The following is a 16,672-nucleotide window of genomic DNA, read 5'->3' as shown; positions in this document are numbered from 1 at the left end:
GTCTTATTGATTACTTTGCATAAACTTGCATTGCTCCTCAATAGAACCATCTTATACTCTGCGTGACTGGTCTCCTTTTAGCTCAGTCTTACCCCTAGCAGACGCCTGGGTTGTTTTAAGCTGCTGAGCTGGGGAGTGGGGGTGCTGGGCTGCTAATGGGGAGCTAGCAGACACCTCTCCCCAGAGACCCACTCGAAAATGAGTCCTACCTCTCGGGAGACACCACAGCTTGTAGAAATGCTAAACAAATACATTTATTTTTAATTGCTCTTGAATCTCTCCCAGTATCCTCACACTCACAACTCCTAGAACTTTTTCTGGCCAACATGGGGAAGAGGTCTATCGTGGTCCCTGACCAGGCTCCCTTTTGTCATGTTATTAGAAAAAGCATTCCATGTGGGATTCAAATCTCACCTCCATCACTTATTGACTGTGTGACCTAGGGCATGTTGCTTCAGATCTCCATATCTGTTTCCTCACTTAAAAACCAAACCAAACCTAATAATGATAGCTAACATTTAAAATATGAAAATACTTAATAAAAATAAAATACCTAATAATGATAGCTGGCATTTATATACAGATAGTGTGGAATAGTATATAGAGAGTCAGTCTCAAAGACAGGGAGATCTAGGTTCAAGACCTTCCTCTAACTCATGTGACTCCTAGCAAGTCATTTAACCTCTTCCCATTCAAGACAACTTTTTAAGACTGTAAGTTGCAGAGAAAAGTTCTGACTTGTTCTTAGAAGAGAGTGTTTCCTCACTTGGGAGTTCCCTGTACTAATCACAAGTCCAGTCCCTATTTTAAAATTTACTTAGCACTTTGTTCATAAAGCACTTAGCATCATGGAGCCTCAAAGCAAGTCTATGAGATAGATACTATTATCATTCCCAGTTAAAAAAAAAATCAGGCATGTAATTTCATCAGTATAAACAATTCCCAATGAGAAAGTACCCTCTACTAATGAAGATATAGCACTTGTCATGATAAGTGTACATAGCTTTAGAAATTTGCCTGAATCACTGGAGATTAAGGGACTTGTCCAGGGTCATACTCCCAGCACATGCCTCTGAGGTAGGACTTCAACCCAGGTCTTCCTGACTCCTAGGATAGCTTTCTGTCTACTTTTACCCACTCTGCCTCTGTCCTCCATCCCCATTTTACAGCTATGGATCAGGACTTGCCCAGTGTCACATAGCTAGTGAGTGTCCAAGGTGTCATTCAAACCCAGGTCCCCCTGACTCCCAAGCCCAGCACTTTCTGCATCATACCATACCTCCAAAATGAAAGGGTTGAAATCCACACTTTCCTCCAGCTCCAGTATTCTGGGGATTCTGTGATCTGCATATGTGCTCATGTATTAAAACATCTGAAATAAAATCAAGGGAATGCAAATGGAATCCCAGCATTGTCAAAGGCCCATTTGTCAAATGCTCCTGTAGGAAGCATGCTGTAGAGAATCCTTGTTCTAAGTCAAGCAGCCAAGACACCTGCATTTTCCACTCAGCTTTGCCATCAACTAACTCACTGTAGACCTACCTCTTGGGTCTGGATCTTTGTTCAAAGATCTCTTCCATCCCTTCCTACTTTGTCCTTCTCTTTTATGAGCTCTTCTAGTTAGGTTTTCCTTAAGAATTTTTGATTTGCAGCAGATAAACTCTCCTACCAGTCCTTTATGCTTGAAATTTAGAGAGCCAGGGGAGAGCCAGGGAGGAAGAAGAGTATCATGGGAAAAGGAGGGGAAAGCCAATTTACACCCAGAAAGCCAGGAAAATATCTCAGGGTCATGGAGATTCTTGGGAATAACTAAAATCAAGGAGAATTGCCCTCTTTATCATACTGATATATTTCAGTGCTTCAGGAACTTGTGATGCTTTTTCTGAGAGAATACCACCCCCTCCTTCCCCTGCTACCAATTCTAAACCCTCTATGACTTCAGTGATGGCCTTTGAGAAGTGGTTGAAAAAACACATCAACCTGTATATAATCCACTGGGAACCAGCATCTCTGAACTTAGCCAGACTGGCCCTGGCCTAGAAGACATACAATCCATTGCTAGACCCATATTCCAATTCTTTCGGATTGGTATGCTAGTGGTAGGGCTAAACCCAGGTAGGACTCTCAAGAATTCTGGGTTCTCTCCACAGGGAGAATGAGGCAACAGAGAACTTTAGTAACATACGTTTTTGCACTGGGAGGAAGTAAGCACAGTGTAAAGAGCCCTGGATTTAGACTCAGTGGATCTGGGTTTCAGTCCCAGCTATCCTCTTATTACCCGTGTGAGCTGGGATGAGTCATTAAATATCTCTGGGCCTCAGTTTCTCATTTGATCAGGGTTGCCCAGCTAGGAAATATCAAGGCATGAACTCAAATTCAGGTTTTCTGTCTCCAAACCAGGGCTCTTTCTACTATGTTAAGTCACCTTATTCACACTTTCATTCATTTTTTCATTTATTCATTCAACAGACATTTATTAGGCACCCTATGTGTGCTATATTCTGTACTAGGCACTGAGAGAAATACACAATTTAGATAAGATATGTTCCCTGGCCAAGGCTTTAGATCTATGATGCTACATGGCTTCTCCAAGATGAAAATATAGCACTCTGCCTATGGCTGGAACCAATACTTGTTACCACATGGAGATACAGATATTAGACTGTAAGCTTCTCAAAGGCAGGGCTACTCCCAGCACCTATTCATGGTACTCTGCTCATTGTCAGGTGTTTGATAAACATTTGATGCCATACTCTGAGTGCTGTTGTAAACTCTGTATTACATTATTTCATGACCTTTGTCCACAGGCAGCTGCTCTGATCCATATGGCCTTCCATATTGCTCTCCATTTCAATGTCCACATCTTTTTTTTTTTAAAGCAATCGGGGTTAAGTAACTTGCTCAAGGTTACACGGCCAGTTATTTCTGGGTGTGGTGCTGAGTATCTGAGCCCGGATTTGATCCCCAGGTCATCCCGACACTGGAGCCGGTACTCTTACTCGCTGAGCCACCTGGCCGCCCCCCACATCTTCTTTATTTCTCTTCAGTATGACTTTTTGCAGGGCACCTTCTGCACTTAAAACACACACACACACACACATCCAGTCCCTGCCCTCTGAGCCCACAGTCTAGTAGAGGCCACCAAAACAATTATCCAATAGTACGACATCAGAAAAGCTTAAGCCAAGTTCTATTTGGCTTAAGGTCTCAAGGAAGAGAGAGAGGGGAGAGAGTCATTAACAACTTGGGACCAGGGAAGGGAAAATAGAGGCTCAGGAAAGGTAATTGGGAATTTGGTGCCTGATGAGTAGAACTCCAGAACTCCAGAAAAACCTAGGAGTTAAGGTCAGAGAACCATGGAATCTTCTCCTAGGATCCTGTGTACAATCCATGCATCCTGTTCTCTATTACAATTGGTCCCTAAATCCACAGCCTTGTGGATTTGTATGGAAATCACTAGATTGAGGCCAGATTCATTTTAGAAAGGAAATGGGTAGATAAATGAATTTGGAAAATGACATGCCAAATTCTTTCTTTCTTGCTCTGGGTAATAAATTGAAAGCCTTGCTTTGCCAGGAACTTTTGTGAAAATTATCCTTCCCTTTGGAACATTGATTTTGAAGTACATTCAGATAGGATCCTGGGAACAGACATGTGGTGCTGAGAAGCAGAGCAGGGAGAACTTGGTCAACAGCATCTAAGAATCCTTCCTGATACCCCTGGTGATGGGGCCCTGTGGGAGATACAATTCTACTTTCCTAGGAAAATTTCTCCCACAATCACTGAATAGTCCTAGTCATCACATCACATCATCATGGTTCAAGTAAAATATGGAGGCTAAAACTAAGATTTAAGTCAGAGCTTCCAATTCAAGTGCAGAAAGAGTCACCTCCAAGACCATGTAGCACAGTTCAATCTCAAACATAAGATTGGGTCAAGATATTAAAAGCCAATAAGGGGCAGTGCAGTCAAGTTAATTAGCTTTGATCAAGTACCTGCTATGTATCAGACACTGTGCAAAACACTGGGGATACAGAGAAAAACGAAAACAAACAAAAAAAACCACTTGGGCCCTGCTCTCAAAGAGTTCTCCATCTAATGAGGGTTAAAACACGCAAACAACTACATACACACATATATACATATATACACAATATTTTATATACATAATATATATGTGTGTATGTGTTATAAAATTGGCAGTGATGTCAGAGGTAAGGCCTTAAGATTCAGTGAGGCAGGGAAATGCTTCTTAGCTGAGACATGACAGAATCCAGGGATGCCAGGAGGCAGAGATGAGGAAGAAGAGTGTTCCCAGGCATGGACCCGGGCATGGAGGACGGCCAGTGAAAATGCTCCATTGAAAAAGAGCATCCTTCTGTCTCTGGAGTCAGAGGATCTATATTCACATTCCCCTTCCCCACTACACACACACACATTGCCTATTTGGCCTTGGGCAAGTCACCTAAATTCCCTGGAGTTCCTTTTCCTTATTTGTTTAATGAGGTTGGTAAGGGAATGCTCATCAATTGTTGAAATATGGTATATGGATATAATAGACCGTGTTGTAATAGATGATGAAGTGGATGGTTTCAGAGAAACTTTGGCAGAGTTGTATGAACTGATGTGGAGTGAAGTAAGTAGGACTAAGAGAATAATTTATATAATAATAATAATATGGTAAAGACAACTTTGAAGAAAACATGAGTAATCTGATCAAGTCAATGATCAATCATAATTCCAGAGGCCTAATGATGAAGCATGCTACTCATCTCTCATGGCAAGATTATGAATTCAGGGTACAAAATAAAACAGATATTTTGTCTGTCTAATGTAGAAAATCTCTTTTTTTCTTTCATTATGCATATTTGTTTGAGGGTTGTGGTTGCTGTTGTTAAGCATAAGGTTAGAAGAGAGGTAAGAGGGAAAGAAATTAGATTTCTGGGGCAGCTAGGTGGCACAGTGAATAGAGCACCAGCCCTGGAGTCAGGGGCACCTGAGTTTAAATTTGGCCTCAGACACTTAACACACACAAAAAACTAGCCACGTTACCTTGGGCAAGTCACTTAACCCCATTTGCCCCTCCAAAAAGCAAAAATAAAATTAGATTTATGCTAATTAAAAATTAATTATCAGATTGAACTAGATGACCTTCCAGCTCTAGGATTATCATCCTCTGGTCTTATACCCACCTAAACTAATACTTAGTCTATGACAGAGGTTCTGAAGAACATTTGGAAGGATGCGCTACTGTCCTCAAAGGTAAGAGATATATTCTCCTCCCCAAAATACCTTGAATTCCCTGTTTTAGGCAATTGTGAATCTTACATATACATTTTTCTAAACTCTTCTTGACTCCGTTTTTATGTTGTATATATTTTATCTCAATTTGACATATTTCAAAAATTCATTGCCCATTTTTCTTGACCCTCACACCATCTTTTTCAGTATACCTGGTCTTTGGTTTCTCCCCAAACAAAAAAAAAGCGTTAGCTATAAATGTGTCTGCAAAAGATAGGGAGCCAATTATTCCATTTATTTGGACTGAATTATCTGGAAATGGGACATATATAGCCATTGGATGAGTCATTTTATATTCACATGTAGACAGAGTCTGTACTTCCTCTGATTATCAGAGGGGACAGACCCTCTGTTCCTGAGATCTCCAGCTGTGGATCCATCTGCATTCAGGTCTCCTACAAAGCCAAATACTAGGGTGCTCATGATGGATGCCAGTGGGTGGGAGGGGAGGGGGGAAGATGCGTGGAGATGATACTGGGTTGGTGTCAGGATGCTGATTTTGCAACCCTTTTGGAAATCATCCTGAATCTTCAGTATAACCTGGTTTTAGCCTTGAGTTTTAGTCCAAGAAATACACTCTGGTATAATGGGAAGAGAACACTGGACTTGGGGTCTTGGTTTTGCTGTTCAGTGCCTGTGTGACCTTGGGCAGGCTATTTATCTTCTCTCTACCTTGGTTCCCTCATATGAAAAAAGGCCCAGAATTTATGAATCATGTTCTTCCTTTCCATAATATCATGTGACTTGAAATCAATAGTTGTTCTATTGCTGAAAAGAATCATCAAAGATAACTGGATCAATAGATTATATTTCTTTAGTACTTTACAATTCACAGAGTGTTTTCCTCATAACATGCTGTGAGTAGGTAAGTGAAGTATTGCAATGCCCATTTTACAGATGAGGCTCTGAGGCCCAGATTTGCTTAAGCAGTGACATGGCATGGTGGATAGACTGCTGGACTTGGAGTCAGGAAAATCTGAGTTCAAATCCTGCCTTGGGTGCTATGTGGCTCCAGGCAAGTCACTTAATCTGTTTGCCTTAGTTTTTTAATCTGTAAAAAGAGAAAAATAGCACCTATCTCTTAGGGTTGTTGTGAACTGTAAGATTAGATAATATTTGTAAACTGCTTTGCAAACCTTAAAGAGCTATATATTATTACAATTAACACCACCACCACTACCACCACAAAGCTAGGCCATGAATGCAAGTCCAGTGACTCTTCACGATATTGTACTGATGTAAAATAATCCTGAAAGAATGATCTCATTTTCTTTGGTGGTTCCTACATTAGTTTGGAAGTCATTGCCCTGAGAGAAGTTCTAGAAACTTCCAAAGCAAGAATAACATCATCAGAATGAATATAAGGCCTCCCAGAGTATCTGCCTTGAAGGACAACATGGATTTTAATATAAGCATTTCAGCCTCCTTATTTTTTTAAAGTCTCAGTGCATCATCATACCTCATATAGCTGTTCATAGTAACATGGGATTATGGAATTTGAGACCGAACAGGGGTCTTGGAACCCAACTGGTCAAACTCCCCCACTGAGGGGGAGACTCATAAATGAAGAGATTTGCCCAGGATCACATAGGTAATAAATGGGAGAGCCAGGATTCAGACCCAGAAACTCTGAGTTTGAATTCAGTGTTCTTTCTACTGCCCTGATGAGGGAGGGAGGGAAGAAGGAAAGAATGGAAGGAAGGAAGGAAGGAAGGAAGGAAGGAAGGAAGGAAGGAAGGAAGGAAGGGAGGGAGGGAGGGAGGGAGGGAGAGAGGGAGGAAGGAAGGAAGGAAGGAAGAGCTCAAAGGGTTTCTGGGCTGGTTTCCATGGGAAAGGGCTCTCAATAGTCCAAGGACATCCACCATGAATAACCCTCTTCTTGGCTCTGGCCCAGTTGGCTGCAGTCCTGAACCTTGAACTGCAATACACTTCCCTCCCAACTGCTCAGCCTTGCTCTTGCCAAGATGCACTTATCCCTTTGTTGTCTTCATGTGTTTGATTTAATTTAGGTATTTCCTTCAGGAGACTGATCTGCACAATGAACAGCTGTTTCCCTGACGATGATCGCTGTGCGGGGCTGTGGGGTGCGGGGTTGCCTTCAGTTCTTGGCCAAAGATATTTTTACCTCCAGTTGCCCAGGACTCTGCATGCAGCCTCCAGTTCTGGTCTGTTGATAGGTGTCCTTTTGACAGACATTGGAAAGAAAGAAGGGGAGGGTAAATATTCTCCTAACATCTACCTACTTAGGATCTGGAGGTGCAAAAATCACCAGACATCATCTTGAATTAGAGGTTCCTACCTTTTTTTTATATCATGGACTCCTTTGGCAGCCAGGTGAAGCCTGTTCAGAATAATATGAAACCCTTTTCAGAGTAATATTTTTAGATATATAAAATAAAATACATATAATTGCAAAGGAGACCAATTCTATTGAAATACAGTGATCAACCCTATTTTGAGTTCATAGATCCCAGCTTAAGACATGGCAACTGATCAGATCTGAGTGTAAGGGTTATGGGATTTAAAGATCTTCCATGCCCCATGGATGTGCTGACATAGCAGGAAGGGGCGGAGCAAGAGAAAGCGAAAGCCAGAGAAAGCGAAAGCCAAGGACGTGCTGACGTAGCAGGAAGGGGCGGAGCAAGCGAAAGCGAAAGCCAGGGAAAGCGAAAGCCGAGCTAGCGGTCCTGCGGTGGCTGGCGGTGGTGGCGGCGGCGGCAGCAGCAGAGGCAGCGGCAGCGTGAAGCCCTTTTTGAGTTAGGACTGCTAAGGACTTTCTGCTAAGGACTCCTGCTGAGGACTGCCAGGGGCCGGAGCTGCTGGGAACACGCTTCCAGGACGCTGGGTGGTTGCTGTGCATGGGGAGAGGAGGACCTTTGCCTGAGGTAGCCTGTTCTGTTTTAAAGGCTTGAAAATGTGGGTGCTTTCTACTTTATCTATCTGTGCCAATATCATAACTACTCTGATGGCTTTCACTTTCTGGTTTTGGGACTCAGTCTTTTGGTATCTTAATAAATTTTCTAGTTTATTTCCCCATATGGCAAACATGACATATTTTGTGATGGATAATTATATCAGCATATTTGTAATCTCTATAGGCATTGTGAATATGGCATTGCTGATACACTGAGTCATCAAGTAATGGAGGGTCAAGGATTAGTCTGAGGTTGTGAACCTGAGTATCTTGAAGCATACTGGTGCCACTGATTGAAACAGGGAAGTTTGGGGGGACAGAGGGATTGGGGGGAAGAGCGGGAGATCCATCATGAACATATTAGTGTGAGTTGCCTATGGAATATCAAGGCAGAAACATCCAACAGGAAATCAGCAACTCTTACTCCCAAAGCCTCCTGTTGCCCCCCGAATCTCCTCTCACCTCACCCCACCAAAGTCCTCTCCCCCAGCCCCAAAGCCTTCTGCCACAGGTACATAGAATCCAAACTTTGGAAGAGTCCTCAGAAATCCTCTAGCCTAGCCCATAGCTGAGAAGTAACTGGCTTCCACCGTGATCACTCTGCCTGTCCTTGAAAACTCTCAGTGAAGGAGAATCCACCACCTCCTGAAGTCATCAGCTCTGCTTTGGGAACCTCTAATTGTTAAGACATCTTGCCATATACAAAACTTAAAACTGCCTTTCTGCAGCTTCTATCCTCTGCACTCTGGAACCAAGAAAAAACAAAAGTCTCATCCCTTTTCCACTTAATGGATGGGTACCCACCTCTCCCTGCCTCCCCTCCAAACCTTTTCTCTAGAGGACATATTCCAATTCCTTTTACTCATTCTTTTATTACAATATCTCCATTTTCCTCACAAAACTGATTACCCTTCCCAGCTAGTTAAGTCCTTCCTAATAATCTGACTCAGCCCTGACCACAATACCTCAGTTGTCTTCTGAACAAATCAGAGTGAAGTTGGATTCTCCAGTCCAATGTCCCTGAGACGGACATTGACTTTTTTCACTTCAGTGATATGTTTAATATTAATTCACATTAAGCATGTGGTCCTCAAAACCCCCCAGATTTTTTTACATGAGCTATTGTCTCATATCTTTTCTTGAATTTAAACATGCCTCTATTCAATGTTACCTTATTAAGCCCCTTGTTCTAGTTGGCTGGGCATTTTTTTTTTTTGATCCTGATTGTCATTCAATGTGTTCTCTATCCCTCCCAACTTCATCTCATCTGCAAATCTGATGTGTGCCAGCTATGCTTTTATTCAAGTCTGTTGAGATTTAATATTAAAAACTGGTAGAACTACATAAGGCCCAATACAGGTCCCTGGAGCATTGTAGTTTAAAGACCATATCTCTCATTTTCCTTTTTGGAAATTCAGGATATCCGTTCATATTCAGTCCTTTGAGGACACCTCTCCTGTTCACCAGGATTTTCAGAGATCACTAACAGCAAGTGGGCAACAATGTCCCCTAGTTATTTCAGAACTTCAGGGTGCAGTTCATCTGAGTCTGGTGATCTGAACTCATCAAGGGAACCAGGTGCTCTGTGACTATCTTCTCATTTGCCCTGAGATTTAACTCCTTGTAAATAAATTTTTAAATCTATTCTTCTCAGTCCAAAAATCCACATCATCCTTCTCAGAGAAAACAAAAGCCAAATTAAAGTTGAGTAGTTCTAGCTTCTCTCTAGCACCCCTTATCATTGACCTAGCCACAAAATGAAGCCGTCCTATACACCTCCCTTCTTTGATCTTCCTCTTGCCCTCAAAATAGCTTTCAAAACAAAACAAAAAGCTTTTGGCTGTCCTTTGCCTTCACTGACAATCCTGGTGAGTGCGGAGCTTTGGTGCTCCTAACACTATCCTTACAGAAGCTTGTCATTTTTTTTTATTTATCCTGGGTTATCTGCCATTGATTTCATCTTCGAATTATGTTCTTAAAATCTTATTTGTTCAATGAATTTACTGTGCATCTACTTTGATCTTTTTGAAAAATTGCACCTTTTCTTCCTGCTTGGAATTGCTTGATTCTTGTTATTGTTTGAATTTCCTTTTTGAAAGCTTCACATCCATATTAGACCAACTTTCTCTGTAGAGTTTTAAGCCATCACCTCCTGCCTATCCTTTCTCCAACATCTTTAAAATATACTCTCCCCAAATCTAGGAAATATGTCAACTATCTCCTCTATCATACAAATTCTAAGATGGAGTGGTCATGTCCTTCACAGTTCCCAACATTTTTACTTCAGTGACCAGTTTCTTCTTTATGATTAAGGACTCAGTGGAAAAGAAAAAACTTCCCTTAATCCCACAAGAGTATTTCCTCAGTATTCTGTAATCAGAATAGCAATTCTGCTCATTATTTCCTCTACCTCTTGAAGAATGAAATTATTATTAAGGCAACTCATCAGCTGCTCTGATTGAGAGAGAGAGAGAATGAAGGAAGGAAAGAAGGAAGGAAGGAAGGAAGGAAGGAAGGAAGGAAGGAAGGAAGGAAGGAAGGAAGGAAGGAAGGAAGGAAGGAAGGAAGGAAGGAAGGAAGGAAGAAAGGAAGGAAAGGGAAGGGAAGGGAAGGGAGAAAGGGAGAGAGGGAAGGAGGAAAGGAGCTCCAACCTATGTTCAGATATTTGAAGTCCCCCATCACTATAATATCAGACTCCCATGCCAGGTTTGTGATCTTTTTCCTGAACTCCTCTTGCATTTTTTCCTTATGATCAGGTGGTCTATAATATACTGTCATCCTTTCTTCATCATTGGGGTTAGGGGCTCAGAGCTTCTGTAATCTGGAAAATCCATGTAAAATTTTTTGGTCCTCCCTTCATACCAGAGAATAAGTCTGAATTCTGATGGTATTCAAGATAAAATATGTTAATAATATCCAATAATATACACATATTTTATGTATTTCTGAGTTTCTAAACTTTTTCTGTGTCATCTGCTGGCCTTCGGGTGTCATCTGTGGCTTCTACAAAACTCCCCTAAACTCCCATTTAATTTCTTATGCTACCCCATGATATATTGAAACCAAAATGGGGAAAGTTGTAACATGGAAGGGATAACTGTATTCTTAGAATAATGTCACTTCTGTTTTCTCCCTCTATTGATCCTCACCCAAACACTGTCCACCACACTTCTCCCTTTAGGTTTATTAACCTCCCCACATAACCACATCTTCTTACTCTACTGAGTTATTCTTCCTCTCCTTTGTATATTCCATTCCATCAAATAAGATATACGCTTTCAGGGCCACTTTTTTCATGAGTGCTATATCGCTAAATCCCAGTGATGAGGTCAAGTTTATCTCTTGCATTAGGATCTTTAGCTTACCTTGTTTATTACCCACACTTTGTACATTTGTGCATAGTTGAGACCATGGGACTTTTATTCCTGGCTCATTTCTTAGATATTCTCTTCTGTGAACTCCTGGTCTTTCTATATTTCTATATTTCCCTTTCTATATTGAACCTGATATTTCTAGTTGCATCTGACTTAATAGTATCAGGGGACCTCTTTTCCTCTTCAGTATAAAGCTCTCCTCTCTCCTCCAAAGCCTTCTTTCACTCTCAGAGATTCCTCTGAATACCAGTCTCCACAATCTCCTCTTGAATGACTTGGAAGATAGCAGGGGAAGCCAGTTCTCCTCTTAACTCCCAAACCTCACCACTTCAAATCAAGGGGCATACTAGATGTAATTCAAGTTGCAGCAAGAAAAGAAACTCTTATCTCAGAATCCCAAAGCTCTAGATTTACATAGACTAGCTCTGATTTCAAGAGTTGACCCAAAATCATACCTCTTTGGACCACTTACCCCAACTCATAATTTCTTCTAGGAATCTTAGAATATACTTATCAGTCTCCAGAGATGTAAGTTGAAGGATCCCTAGGTCCCATGCAAACACTTAATCTAAAAACACATAACAGGTATAGGACAGACTTTAATCTTGCATAAAATGTAAAGTCATAAAGGACATATAGGAAATTTATAAAAAGTTAATACAATTCTCCCATCCCAGAGACTTACATAGATTTCCAGCCTTACAATATTACCTTTGGAGACTTAGACTCCATTCAGAAGAGAAATTAATTTAAAGCTGCTAAAGAGGAAACTCTCTGACATCCTAGTAAGTTCTGCTTCCAACCCAAGTTGAAAGTACCTATATAGGACTACAAGCCTTATAGGATTAAAATGATTCAGACCTTGCCTGAAGGGAAACAAATTTGAGACTGCTATATGCAACTCCCTCCCCATTAAATCTAAAATCTAAAAACCATCCAAATAACTCATGGTAGTAGTGAAGAACTATTGATCTTCTAGTTGTTGGGAGGCATTCCTACCAGGATGCTTGTACTCAATCACTTAACCAAATACCAAGTACCCAGGCCCAAGAGGTATCCCCAACCTTTTCAAGGAGGTGTTAATGGACTTGTCCACATTCTCCACTGGGAGATATAATCAAAATACCAAACAATGGCTCACCTCCTTAAAATCTGATTGAATTGATAAATTAGTGTCCTGAATAACTCTCTAAAAAGAAGATGAGAAATAGCTTCATACAATTTAAAACCTTCTGAAATAGTAGTGGATGGTTAAGTGAAAAGCCCAATACCTAACCTCCACCAAGTCATAGCATACCTGCATGACCAACCATATAAGTCTCCACCTTGTACTTTTGCAATGGTGGTTTCTCTTATTCACTTCTCAGCAATAATCTAGACTGACACCCCCCCCCCCATGTCTACCTCTTAATGCAGAAGAGGACATCACACCCTTCTAGCACTGTGACTGTTTGAGAGATGACCCAAAATTGTAGAGCTGATCTTCCATGCTGAGGGAAGGGATACATGTATGTACACGTGTATGTATGTGTGTATATGCATACATACACATATATACACAAATATACACATACCAATGCTCACATATGTAGATATATATGTGTGTATATCACACACACATATGTAAGTATTTAGAGTTAGTACTGTCTTATGGCTCCCAGGTGGCAGGGTGCCAGCCAGATGCTCCCACTTGGCTGGAATGGTAGCTCTGAAACCATCCATTTGTGGTGATATGGACAGAAGAAAATATCACAGTAGTGACCATGGAAGAGTTCAAACAGTGCAGAGGCCTAATATAATACGACTTGCTCTAAAGTGAAAAGATGTCAAGAATATTGACAGAGAAATGTTGTTCAGAAGTTTAACTCCCACGCAGAAAAAGTAGCAAAGAGATTCACAAATAAAAGGAAAAATAAGTCAGGAGCTTAGAAGAGGTCAAAACACAGCGAAACAATATTATACTGTGATGAAAATGAAAAATCTGAAAAATGTCTCTCAACCCTCCCCCCCCCCCCATCTAAACAAGTTAAAAAGAAAAGAGTGGGAAGGGAGGAGTAACATGACCTCAAACTGCCCTAATAGATGAACAGAGAGAGGAGTGAGCAGAGCTTTTGTCCCCCAGAAGTCTCAACTTGTATGAGATTCAGAAAAGAATAAAGAATGTATAAACAGGAAGGTCAGACTATCAGTCACCTTCCTGAAAAAAGAAGCTGGCAAGAAGGCTAAGACACTAACCCATCTCCTGGCACACCTGCAGTTTCTCCTGGATTTCAAAGCCCTGGAACTGAGTATTGGGCAACAATATTAAACCTTCCCCTCCCCCCATTTCCATTCCCATGTTTGCATCTTCAGAAGGAGGCTCAGGGATATGATTAGTTGGATCCTCTATGTATGTACACTGAAACTTTAATCTTGTATTTTCAGTGTTAAATATACTTTATGGCTATGGAAAGTTGATTGCCTGTGTAAAATAAATATATAGAATTGAGACTGAGCTAGGAGATTGCCCACGTGTGGAGCAGGTGTGTAATCAAAGGGATTTCTCTAATCTTCATATTTTCAAACATCTTCATTTTTTAACATTTTATATCACTCCCTCAACTAGAATCCAGAACTCAGTCTACCAGGGTTTCTTGCTGCGCTATTTGGAATTGTATGGCTCACATCTGTGCATTAGAGAGGACCTCATTCATATGTTAGAGAGACCCTGATGAGATCACTAAGCCATAGCTTAAGTTGTGCGTTAATTATCTATTAGGCTTAGTCTTCTCACCTCTGGCTCCTGGCACCCTTGGCTTCCTTCCAGTCTCTGCTAAAAACCCCACCTTCTGCAAGAAGCCTTTTCCATTTCTCCTTAATGCTAGTGCCTTCCCTCTGAAGTTATCTTCAGTTTTTTTCTGTATGTATCTTGTTTGTACATAGTTGTTGCACCATTAAATTGTGTGCCCCTTGAGATCAGGGCCTGGGTTTTTGCCTTTATTTGTATCTTGAATACTTAGCATGGTGCCTGTTACATAGTAGGTGCTTCATAAATGTTCACTGACTTGACTTGACTCACTGCTTAGTTAACAATTGGCATCATGGTAGAAAATAGCCACATCAGCAAGATCACAGATCCTTTGGAGCATCAGAGCATGGACAAGGGTTATGTGGGCTGGATGGGCATCATTGGAAGACATATCCACATCAGTTAGATGACAGATCCATCGATGTACTGAAGCACTGTGTCTCTGTCTTGGACAGGCTCTGCAGATGGATGGTGATCTGGGCTCAGAGTTGAGGAGGAGGAGAAAGAAATCTGACTGGATGACATTTGGAAAACTACACAGAATTTTCAGTCATCCCAAGCTGTTTGCTGCAGCAAATGCTCATCCCTTTTAATGCCAGTCTTCTCTCAGTGATGTTATGTGACTCTGGACCATGGAACAGCACTATTGAAGAATCAAAATGATGAGTAACCCCAAAGGCAATGGGAAGGCACATGGTGGCTACAAGGTAGTCACAGTATGTGAACCACAGGAATTTCCACGTAACTTCTAGGGCCATATCCCAAAGAGATCATAGAAGTGGGAAACGGTCCCATATGTTCAAAAATATTTATAGCAGCTCTTTTTGTGGTCAAGGAGATGCCCATCAACTGGGGAATAGCTAAGCAAATTGTGGGATATGAATGTAATGGAATACTATTGTTCTATAAGAAATGAGGAGCAGACGGACTTCATAATAACCTGGAGAGACTTATATAAACTGATGCTGAGTGATGAGAGCAGAACCAGGAGAATTTTGCACACAATTACAGGCACATCGTATCTGTGACGATTGACTTTGATAGATTGGGCTCCTCTCAGCAATGCAAGGTTAGAAGACAACTCCAAAATACTTATGATGGAAAGGGATATCCACATCCAGAGAAAGATCTACAGAGTCTGAATGCAGATTGAAGCCAACTACTTGCTTTCTCTCTTTTTCTTGTTTTGTTTTGTTTCCTCTTTCTCATTGTTCTCTCCATTGGTTATAATTCTTCTTTACAACCTTACTAATGTTTAATGTGAAGGTATTTGTAGAACCTATATCTGATTGCATGCTGCCATGTTGGGGGGGGGGAGAAGAGGGAGGGGGAGAAAATTTGGAACTCAAGGGATCGTGGAAATGAATGTTGTAAACTAAAAGTACATAAATAAATTAAAAGTTAAAATAAATGTAAGAAATGATACAAAAGACATCATCAAGAATCTTTATGATCAGAAAAGGAGGAGAACTAGTCATGTAGTCTGAAGAGCCAGGAAAGAAGGAAAATGCCAGTGCTGCACTGGTCCTCTTGAGGTATTACAAGAACCAGAGGTTCCTAAGGTCTCTCTGGAAGAGTTGCCATAATAATAGCTAGCATTTATATGGTACTTTATAAATATTATATCATTTGATTCTCACAATCACCTGAGCAGTTAGGTACTATAATTAGCCCCATTTTATAGATGAGGAAACTGAGTCAGGGGGAGGCTAAATGACTTTGCCCAGAGTCACCCAACTAGTAAGTGTCTGAAGCTGGATTTGAACTTAAGTCTTCCTGATTCCAGGTCTAGTTCTCGCACCCCCTCTGACTATTTATAACATCACTAAGCCCAGCACTTCTCCTTTAAAATGAATTAAACGTGGTTTTTCGGACAATGTTCTAAAATCATAGCCTTAGATTATCTGCTGGCCTCTAGTGGGGGTGTTTGTGCCCTAGCTAACACCTCCTGCTGCATGTATACCGTGTTTCCCCGATAATAAGACCTATCCCGAAAATAAGCCCTCCCCTTACTGTGTAAGATTCCTTTAAAATAAGCCCTCCCCCCAAAATAAGCCCTATTGAGATTGCTACTGTAGTGAAGGTGATCCCCTGCGCTACACGCTACATTACGGTACCCTCTGTATGCACCGTCCCTCCCCCCCCCCCCCCCCCCCCCCCGGGGAACCCACCCCGCTCTCTGGGCTGCATCCAATCAGAGCTGCAGCAGTGAGCGCGTCATCCTGTTCTTTATTGAATTCATTATTGAATAAAGGTACATTTTTTTGTTCACATTTCCCTGTTTATTAAAATTGC

General features: G+C 41.3%; 1 long non-coding RNA gene across 3 annotated transcripts in view; it reads left to right on the top strand.

Moving 5' to 3' along the window:
- Nucleotides 1-16,191, top strand: part of LOC138149451 (uncharacterized) — a 53,549-nt gene extending 37,358 nt beyond the window's left edge. Inside the window, exons 4-5 of one of the 3 annotated variants that reach the window (XR_011165334.1) lie at nucleotides 7,311-8,186; nucleotides 14,833-16,191. This is a non-coding gene — a long non-coding RNA (uncharacterized lncRNA). The remainder of the gene's footprint in view (nucleotides 1-7,310; nucleotides 8,187-14,832) is intronic. The other 2 variants (XR_011165332.1, XR_011165333.1) reach the window with 2 other exon arrangements.
- The last annotated feature ends 481 nt before the right edge of the window (nucleotides 16,192-16,672 follow it).

This window comes from Petaurus breviceps, unplaced genomic scaffold (genome assembly GCF_028583685.1).
Source record: "Petaurus breviceps papuanus isolate PSGF00001 unplaced genomic scaffold, PetGlider_PUasm1.0 90847, whole genome shotgun sequence".
In the NCBI taxonomy this organism is placed as follows: Eukaryota; Metazoa; Chordata; class Mammalia; order Diprotodontia; family Petauridae; genus Petaurus; species Petaurus breviceps.
The sequence above is the reverse complement of the archived record's forward strand: the minus strand, read 5'-3'. Positions and strand labels throughout refer to the sequence as shown.